Below are 9,277 nucleotides of genomic sequence, written 5' to 3' on the forward strand. Positions count from 1 at the left end.
CGAATTCACATTATTCGACGGGGACCGTGACGAAGCGTTCACGCACGTGTTCCCCTAGACTATACCATTTCTCACGCCACGATAACTGCGCTGACCCTATGGCATGATAAATTTAACAATAACGCTACACTCGTCCTTATGTTTTTGCGCGTTTTGTGTTATCCCTTCCCTTACGGCGCGGTTCAGGTGTCCAACGATATATGAGACAGATACTGCGCCATTTCCTTTCCCCAAAAAACCACTTATTATTATTATTGTCAAGCGTGGATTAAAAACTAGGCCAAACCTACCACTTACTAATCTCCGTCTTTAGTTACCACGTTCCCGCTGATTATGCCATCAAGTTACCAACGTGAACCTGTGATGTCAGCCTGTAGATAAAAACGAGCACGCTTCGTTCGCTCAGACATTAAGCACTATCACAAAAGTCATGTGATCAGCGCTTCTGTATATATTGAACATCTTCGCAATAAACGCGCCAGTCCCTTAACCTCGTCCAACGATGCGTGTCTGACATGGTGTCAGAAGTGGGATGCGTCGCCGCGAGGTGCGAAAGCGGGAATTTAAAAAAAAATGTATTGTAAATTTCCCGCCCGCTTTTGTGGTCTCGTACGCGGCATGGACGCTTGGTGGCCTGTACTGTACTTAGTGCAAGCATTTTAAAGCCAAGCTCAAACACCCCTTTCTCTGGCCCTTTAATATGAACTACTGATCTAGGTACTTTAGTGGCTGCCGGATACCTGGGTGATCTGCGCATGCGCGCTCCGGTAACGGTAACACTGTACCCGGTATACGCACCTTTTGCATACCGTGTTACCGGTACCGGTGCGCCGGGAGCCCGCGCGCAGCAAATGCACAAATCGCCTTGACGGCGCCAGGTACCCGGCAGCTGCGTGTGCGCCTGAAGCATCGGGACCAATCAGCACGTGCTCACCGGCAGTGGGTGGGCTCCCGGTACTCCGGTAGCGTTAACACGGTATGCTCACAAGCACGACGCCTTCAGGGACAGAAACAGCTAATGCTTTGTATGTTTCCAGGACTGCCGATCGGTGTAGCTCATTGCCGGGAATATACATGTGATCAGGGATCCACCGAAGGGTCATTGGTCGTGGGTTCGAAGCTGTGAGTGCAGCATCTAAGGCCGACCGTGTTGGGAAGGGGAGGGCTCAATTTCGTGTTTTGTTCTCCTCGCTATCCGTACTGTCCATACTAACACATGCAAATTAAAGCCCCTTTATTGTAGTCGGCAGAAGACGTCATGGTGGGGCTTTAATATACCCGAGGCCAAACGGGCTCCGTGCATTTCCCCCCTGTCCATTGGGATTTGGCAGCATGCACCTGATGTCCTTGCAACTCACACCATCCCTCTCTCCGCTTTTGTATCCCGCACTCCCCTTACCCCAGTGCAGGGTAGCTACCCAGAACAACCTTCTGGTTACCCTTCTCCCTCTCTCTTTCTCTACACTCGTTGCGTGGACTATTGGTGGACAGCAGTTGAAATGCGACGCTGACCGTCCTGTTTTCATATCTCGCACCTCCTTAGCACCCGCCGCGTTGGCTCAGTGGTTAGGGCACTCGGCTACTGATCCGGAGTTCCCGGGTTCGAACCCGACCGCGGCGGCTGCGTTTTTATGGTGGCGAATCGCATAGTCGCCCGTGTGCTGTGCGATTTCAGTGCGCGTTAAAGATCCCCAGGTGGTCGAAATTATTCCGGAGCCCTCCACTACGGCACCTCTATCTTCCTTTCATCGTTAACTCCCTCCTTTATCCCTTCTCTTGCGGCGAGGTTCAAGTATCCAACGATATATGAGACAGATACTGCCATTTCCTTTCCCTAAAAGCCAGTTATTATTATTATTATTATTATTATTATTATTATTATTATTATTATTATTATTATTATTATTATTTATTATTTATTATCACCTCCTTAGCCCGTTTTGGGAGCTTTTCGATGAACGTCGACACCGTGCTAGCCTTCACTTCTCGAACAACGCGGCACTGTTTGCACTAGAAATCGCAAAACCCGTGACCCGGCACCGTAGTGCAAGCAAGATTTGAGCGAACATTGTAGACACAGGATCAATGTGAAGCTGATCGCTTGGTGAATCCTGTGCAGGGTACACTCGACGCTTGGTGCTACGTCACTGTAAAGTTCTCTCTCTCGTTCTTGAACTGAATGTAATAAGAGTAAAGTGCTTTGCCGCAATTCATTTTTTGCCAGAAGGCCGAAAAGAATACATAGGCCTAGCTTCGGTGTACCCTTTAGGGAAAGTGACGGTCAAGCTAGAGTTCTTCGACCATTTTGGAGCCGGCGAGGGCCAATTAGTGGGACGAAACAGATTTTCGCAATGTGCTTTTTTTCACTGTTTCTACTCGCGTGACTTAACGGTGACGTTCCGGGACAGCCGGACAAGCGAGCGCGGGTTCGGCGATGGCCAGTCATACTCTGCTGCCGTCTCTCTAATCGCGATGAGCAGGTGACGGGGCACTTGCATGCAGCAGCCGGGAAGAAGTCAAGCAGTCGAGCGCGATAGGGCGCGAGGCTGAAACGTAGGTGAAAAGATGCGATCAGCCACCTAAAAAAAGAAAGGCATCGCAATAGCTTCAGTTGGAACACGTGCGAAGTAAGACTGAAGATAAGGCCAGCCGCTTCTGCTCGGCACGGCGGGCGAGAATTGGCGGGACTCGGCCTAAGTCTACCGGGGCAACAGACATGGCGGCAGCATGGCGTTGCCCTTTCAATGGTGCTCGGGTGTAATTTTCTTAATTATTCGTGGCGCCGTTGGAAAGTGACCTTGACTGAATGAACTAATGAAACCCTTCTTGCTTCCCTCGTCGAACTGTGGTGTGACCTGAAACCCTGTCTTAGCTGGGGCCTCGGAACTATCAAGATGTAGCCTGACAAATTCAGAAGAGCACAGCTATTTACCGGCGCCTGACAACGTCGTGTTCGTACCAGTTGTTCGCCTGTCCATCGCTAAACACGGCAGATCACCTCTTCAATCGCGAAAGAACTTCTGCCAAAGTGCCACTGCTGCCAGCTTGTCATCGAAGTGCGGTGTTTTCGGCGTCGCCTCTTCAAAGGGTGGACTCGGCTTGCATGGACGATGCCTTCCGAAAGCTTCGTCCGCGACAGCTAGAACGGTAAGTGCGATTACAATCTCTCAGTTCTGCAACTCGCACTTTTGAATTCGCGAGTTTTGCAATAGTCGAGGTTTCGTTAGTGAGGAAAATGCGTTGAACGCACATACGAAGATACCATAACGACCTATATTTACCCCAGGAGATGTAGTCGCGGTGGCACAGCTGCAAGCAATGATATACAGCACGCGGTGATGTGTGGCGTACAGATGATCGCTGATCTAGTAGTTAAAGGCACACCCGACGCGACGATCGTCTGTTCTAGAAAACAGAGAGGGAAGTAAGCACCGAAATTATCGCTTAGCGAGTGCTACAGGTTTAGGAATTAGAAGCACTGTTCATTCCGGTACCGCAGGGAAGCAACCTTCGTACCAACTGGTTCAAGTATATACCAATAAGAGAGGAAACGAAAGACAGGGAGGTTAGCCGCGAAAAGGATACCGGTTCGATACCCTGCACTGGGGGAAATGGATGTGAGGATAGTGAAGGTGTATGAGAAACGGTAGTGCGGTGTTCTCTGAAGAATGAAAAGCCGTTCCCCTTCATAACATCTGAGAAGCCTTCAACTTTTTGGGTCAGGAGAAGGCACGCGATTGGCTCGCGTCGGCACGCTTTCGAGTGCTCCGTCTTTCATATCGATTGCACTGGATCGCATATGTCGAGGAGGAGGCCCGAAGTTTCGCCGAGGACTTCAGCCCACTCAAGTTGCGCTAACATGAACTGTGTGCGGAGCCGGGCATTTTTCTGCCTCAGCTTTAGCACGGGCCGCTTCACGCAGAAGCAGAGAGCCTTCGCAACGTTGTCGCAAGCCATTGGCGTGAAGTTCCCAACTATATATTCGGTTCTGTCATACATGGCCGTATCACGTGTCGCACAGGTCGGCATTAACTCTTCGCTTCAAAAAGCTTCGTCGCGTTCTTTTTCTTTCCGATTTCTTTTGATCGGCCGCAGCAAGAAGCAGGACCACATTAAGGCAAGCTGTCGCAGACGCGATGCGCTGCCGAGTTCCAACGATGTCGGGATTCATTCGGCTATCTATATAACGGTTTGTTCCGATTATCTTTCCCCTCATCATTGTTGTTTATCACAGCCGACGCGCGGCCTTATATAGAGCATCGTCTTTTCGCCACGGCTCGCGTGTGCGCGCCAGAAGTGATTAGAAGGCTGGCAAAATATCGCAGTTTTTCGATAATGATTTCGCAATGTTCGAACTGTTCGCGAAGATGCATGTATATGTACGGCCTTTGTCAAGAACAACGTATGTGGTTCCCCGAAGATGTGCAAATTTTTAAATAGGCTTTTTGAGTTAGAAGAGCGTCTTTTTTTTTTCTGCACAGCAATGTCAGCGGTGTAGCTCATCAGAATACAGCTAAAACATACCAACTAGTAGGCTGGTTAACTAAATTTTGTAATTATTACTGTTGGTTTTTCCTTTAGAGAGATGCTTGCAGTCTTTAGTAATACCCATACCAGTTTTTAGAATTTAGAAAGCGCAGTTATTCTCGGCGCTGTGGCCCAACAATTTTGCCTGTATTGCCTTCTGTCTGTCTGTGTGTGCGTGCGCGCGTGTGTGCGCGTGGTGGTAAAAATGGCTGCCGGTTTAGCATTGAGCACGAAATATTGTGCAAGAGCACTGTTTTTTGCAGGTGCACCCCACCGCCACGTACCCTAAAGCGCGCTAGAGGTGTCCATTAACCCAGGCAGGCAGTTATGCACCTTTTCTTTCATAAAAATCATTGCAGTCCAAACCGTGTGCTGGTTTTGAGAAAAGGAATTGTGCATAGCTGCCTCAATTTGTAGGTGGTGGTGGTGGTGAAAACATTTATTAATCATGGAGAGAGGTGTTGGGGGTCGTGACCTGAAGGGTCACGCCCTTACAACCACTAAATGGGATGCCTATAGTCAGATGCCTATCGGCGGTTGTCGCAGCCCGGGCACGCTGCGTTAAGGCCCTTTGGGCCTCGAGGGTGCAGCAGCCGGACAAGGTCGCCTCCCAGTCCTCTCGGGTGGGGTTTGGGATAGGGTGTAGGGATGGGTTCTGCTGGCAGGCCCACACCATGTGGTAGGTGTCAGACACCTCCCCACTGTGTGAGCACCGCCCGCCGAATGGAGGATCGAATTTATGCTTTAGAGTTGCCGGGCACAACATCGTGTTAGTGAGCAGGCGCTGGAGTACCCGCTCGTTGGCCTTCCCCAGCCCTTTGCACGGGGTGGGGAGAGTTTGGTGCGTGGATTTGTAATAATCGCATATTGTGGGCGCCACCGCCTGCTCTCAATGCGTGGTTGAGGTCTCCACTGAGCCAGTGAGGCATGGTACATTTGCTACTCAGAAGCTTGACACACAGTCACACACCATTTAAACCCGGCGAGCGCGGCTCGAAGTGATTTTGCACTAAAATGCATCTTCACCCACCTTCCCCCGCCCCCGCGCAGCCGATGTAACCGAGGCGGATTTCTGCTATTGCTTCACACATGCCGTCGCCAAATTAGCGTTCTACAAACGAACGCCTACAACCTGCAGCAACAACCCCAAGTGCAAATGCGAGAGGCAGATATAAGCCGCTCGTCGGAGAATTCAAGATCTAGCAAACTGAGAACAGTGCGACGAAGCCGTTCGCTAACGATTGGCATTTATTTTTTTATATACAAGTAGAACAATTTTAGCGCATCGGCATAACACAGAACAACTTGATCACAGTTACATTTCATTGTAGCATATCTTTCTGTGTGTAATCATTATCGCATGCATTTCTGCATTGCCGCATCGAAATGCGGTGTGATGACCCGCATAATGCGCAGGTCCACACGGGACGGAGAGGCAAAGAGACACCGTATGGCTCAGTTTAAACAAAACAGGTATATTCAATAATTACACATGATTAAGATTATACATCAGAGGCTGGGGCGTCCGAGCTTACGTGCCGACGACTTCATGGGGGCGATGGAGTGGCTCCGGAGTTGGGCTCGAGCGGTTGCTGGCAGAAGCTGCACGCCGTCGGGCTTCGGCGCTGAAGGCCCTCTTCGCGAACGATGTCGTCCTGAGCGTCCGTGCAGTAGAATTTCAATAGTCGTCCGTTTCTTCGAGGATGGTTCACAAACCCTTCCTCTAGTGTCGTTCGGCTTGGAAGATGAACAGGAGGCGAGCTTGTAGATGATGACAGCAGAGCATAATTTTACAACAGAACAAACTTTGCACTACTTTACTCATCGACCGGGCAGGTTAGTGCCTAAGTAGCATCACATTACATGCTAAGCAGGGAGCCCCAGCTCAGACTGGCCTGCATCCGTTTACATGTGCTTTTAAGCACTTGATTAACAAAGGACTAAGGGCGGTCATTTCCAGTGGCCCGCCCAAAGCATCAATTCTCCAATCCAAAATAACATGCGAGATGGGGACCACCCCTTGGGTGGGGCTTAGCCTCGAACCCAGAGTCTGTTAACAATACAAACTAAATAAACAACAAAAACGCCACCACTCTCTCTCAAGTGAGAGTATACACAGGCTCTCTCTTCGGAGCTAATTCACTAGCGCCTGTCTTTCCACATTCTTGGCGAGTACTGCCTGTCCGCCATGACAGGTGTCCGTCGCGGCCCTTCTGGGAAGCTGTGGGTGCCTTCCCGGCGATAGCCCACGACAAAGGGGGGGGAGGGAAAGAATGTCGTCTTCGCGGTATCGCATAGCGTCGGCTGTGGTACGGGCGCTCTGGCCCGCTGACAGCTCCCTTGTCCTGGAATGTGCCCGGAAATTGGGGAGGACAAAGCCTGTTTCCCCGGGGCGGCGGCGGGTCCGGTTGTTCTGGTCGTCACTCAAAGAGCATGGCTGGGTAATTGATGATGCCGCTGTCACGGGTCTCCGTCCACGCCGCGCCGTCGAACGTGGATCCCCGCAGCACACACGGAATGTCACAGCGGCCTCCACGGCCAAGATCGGGCCCGCGATTTTGGGGTCAGCAGCCAGCCGCCACAGCCACCGAGACATCGTGAGGGGTCTTATTATCAGGGGTCGCTGCACCTATGTTTCATATATTTATGGTACATGACACTATGTGGTTTATGAGTTAGAGGAGTGCTAACAATTTGATTAAAACCATCCGCAAGCACGTAAAAGGTAGAGACTATATAATAAAACCAAGATTTTATATGTATAATTCTGAAGTACAATGCTTTAGAATTGCCGTAAGCTCAAAGTTTATTCCTATAGACACCAGACTTTTTTCGATTTTGTTGCGGCATAGACAGAATGTCACTTTCGTACTGTCTAACGCAGACAACTTTCGGCGGACAAATCTACTCGCGAGTGCATTTCATTTTGTCTAAAAAGGAGAAAGTATAGGGCTGAACCAATGGGTGCTTATTCATCGTTCTCGGGTAGCTAACTCCTCCGCGAAACAGTGGCCAAATCATTGTTTCTTGCCGAGCTTCCCAGAGGGGTAAATGAAATTGAAATTGCAGTGCGAGGCCATCGGACACAGTGGGAGCAGTGTCTTGTGTGCCGACTGGCAGACGTGTTTGCCTCACGTTTATAGCATCTTTTAGTGCTTGTTTATGCCAACTGACGGCCCTTGAGATGTGTTTTGTAGCGAAAGCTGCATTGGCCTCACGAACTCGCAGCTTCGCGGTGCTCGCAGTCCCACCGTGGTCGCACCGCACCACGTGTGCTCGCAGTCCCACCGTGGTCGCACCGCACCACGTGACCAGCCACGTGACTGGTCACGTGACCAACCGCATGACGACCAACCCCAACCTGGACTTGCAATCAATAACCAAGCTATGCCCTAGCTTTCGCTACGTATATCCTGGCATACCCTACTGAAATTTTCCATAAGGCGAGTCCGTAATTCCATACATTTCCATATGGAGTCAGTATGGAGGGTATCAAGTCGGTGTGGACATTATGGAACGCACGTATAAATACTTACGGACTTTATATGGCGTCATGCACATTTTATGGACTCCGTGCCGTGAGCGTATGGATGTCCATATAATTTTCCATATCATATAGACTACATATTCCCGTAATTCCATACGAGCGACTCGTATCGAACGCTTCAGTAGGGATGTGCGAAATGTCTGCCCTTTAGCAATATCATACGCGCTCTGGACAGTAATGTGCGCTGTGTTCGTATAATGCGGAAGTATAAAATGCCCATACAGAGCACCTAACGATAGAGAGCTGTTCTGTCTAGGTCGTAATTTCTAGAATTCTTATCGCACTTACTGTAAATTTAAATATATATAGCCGAGCTAAGCCGCCGTATCTTCGTGCGCAACTTGATGAAACTTAGCATCCTCAAATGCTAATTAAGACAATGCGGCAGTTTCCTGCTCAATAAGAGGGCCGCAGTGACAGTCCTAAGGGGGGTACTTTTGCGAAGCAAGCGATGCGATTATAGCATTGAAACAGAGGCACCGAACGAGCGATTAAATCTATACGCGGACACGCAGGAATGAGCTGAAGAAATTTTTCGCGACGTTTATGATGGGGCGTTGGAGAGCGCGCGCTAGAAGGTCTCGCAGCGCGCGCTCGGGTTCATGACGGTTCCCGGCGCGCAGCGGAAGTGCTCGGCGAACTCGGGCATATTCATGAGCGGCACGTTGCATCGCATGTGCATGGGCGAGTAGAACTTGATGGTGTCCGCCTCGTCGGCGGGGCCCGCGGAGCGACCGTGCATGGCGGCCTCCACGGTGCACCACTTGTAGCAGCTGCTGATGAAGAACATCTGGTCGGCCGTGTAGCTCTCGCCGCTCAGCGTGAGCGCCGGCTGCGGCCCCAGGGTCTTGAAGGACCTGCAGAGCGCGCCGCCGTCGGCAGTTTATAGTACTGCAAAAAATTTCACACCTTTAAAGGGTGCATAATTCCATGCACACCCTTGCACCTGACAGATTAGGAGTTTCTATTACACATGCTCCCATCCAGCACCCCAAGAATTTTAGAAGTTTGCATGAACGAGTGCATGTGGCCCTAATACTCCTGGTAGTGACGTCGAGGTGCAAGGGTGTAGTACCGCAGTGCCCGTCCTATAGCCCTCGCACGGGCGTCTGACTTATACGGCTTGAACATGACGACTTGAACGTTATACCACTAGAAATAGCCAATATCCCTCAAGATAAAAGTATACAACAGCTGTGTCTT

General features: G+C 50.4%; 1 protein-coding gene across 1 annotated transcript in view; it reads left to right on the forward strand.

Annotated features, from left to right (window-relative positions):
* Nucleotides 1-2,635: 2,635 nt before the first annotated feature.
* Nucleotides 2,636-9,277, forward strand: part of LOC144110587 (uncharacterized) — a 159,214-nt gene continuing 152,572 nt past the window's right edge. Inside the window, exon 1 of the mRNA XM_077643605.1 lies at nucleotides 2,636-3,147. The gene's annotated coding sequence lies outside the window, so the exon portion shown is untranslated. The remainder of the gene's footprint in view (nucleotides 3,148-9,277) is intronic.

The sequence above is a fragment of the Amblyomma americanum genome, chromosome 11 (genome assembly GCF_052857255.1).
Source record: "Amblyomma americanum isolate KBUSLIRL-KWMA chromosome 11, ASM5285725v1, whole genome shotgun sequence".
NCBI lineage: Eukaryota > Metazoa > Arthropoda > Arachnida > Ixodida > Ixodidae > Amblyomma > Amblyomma americanum.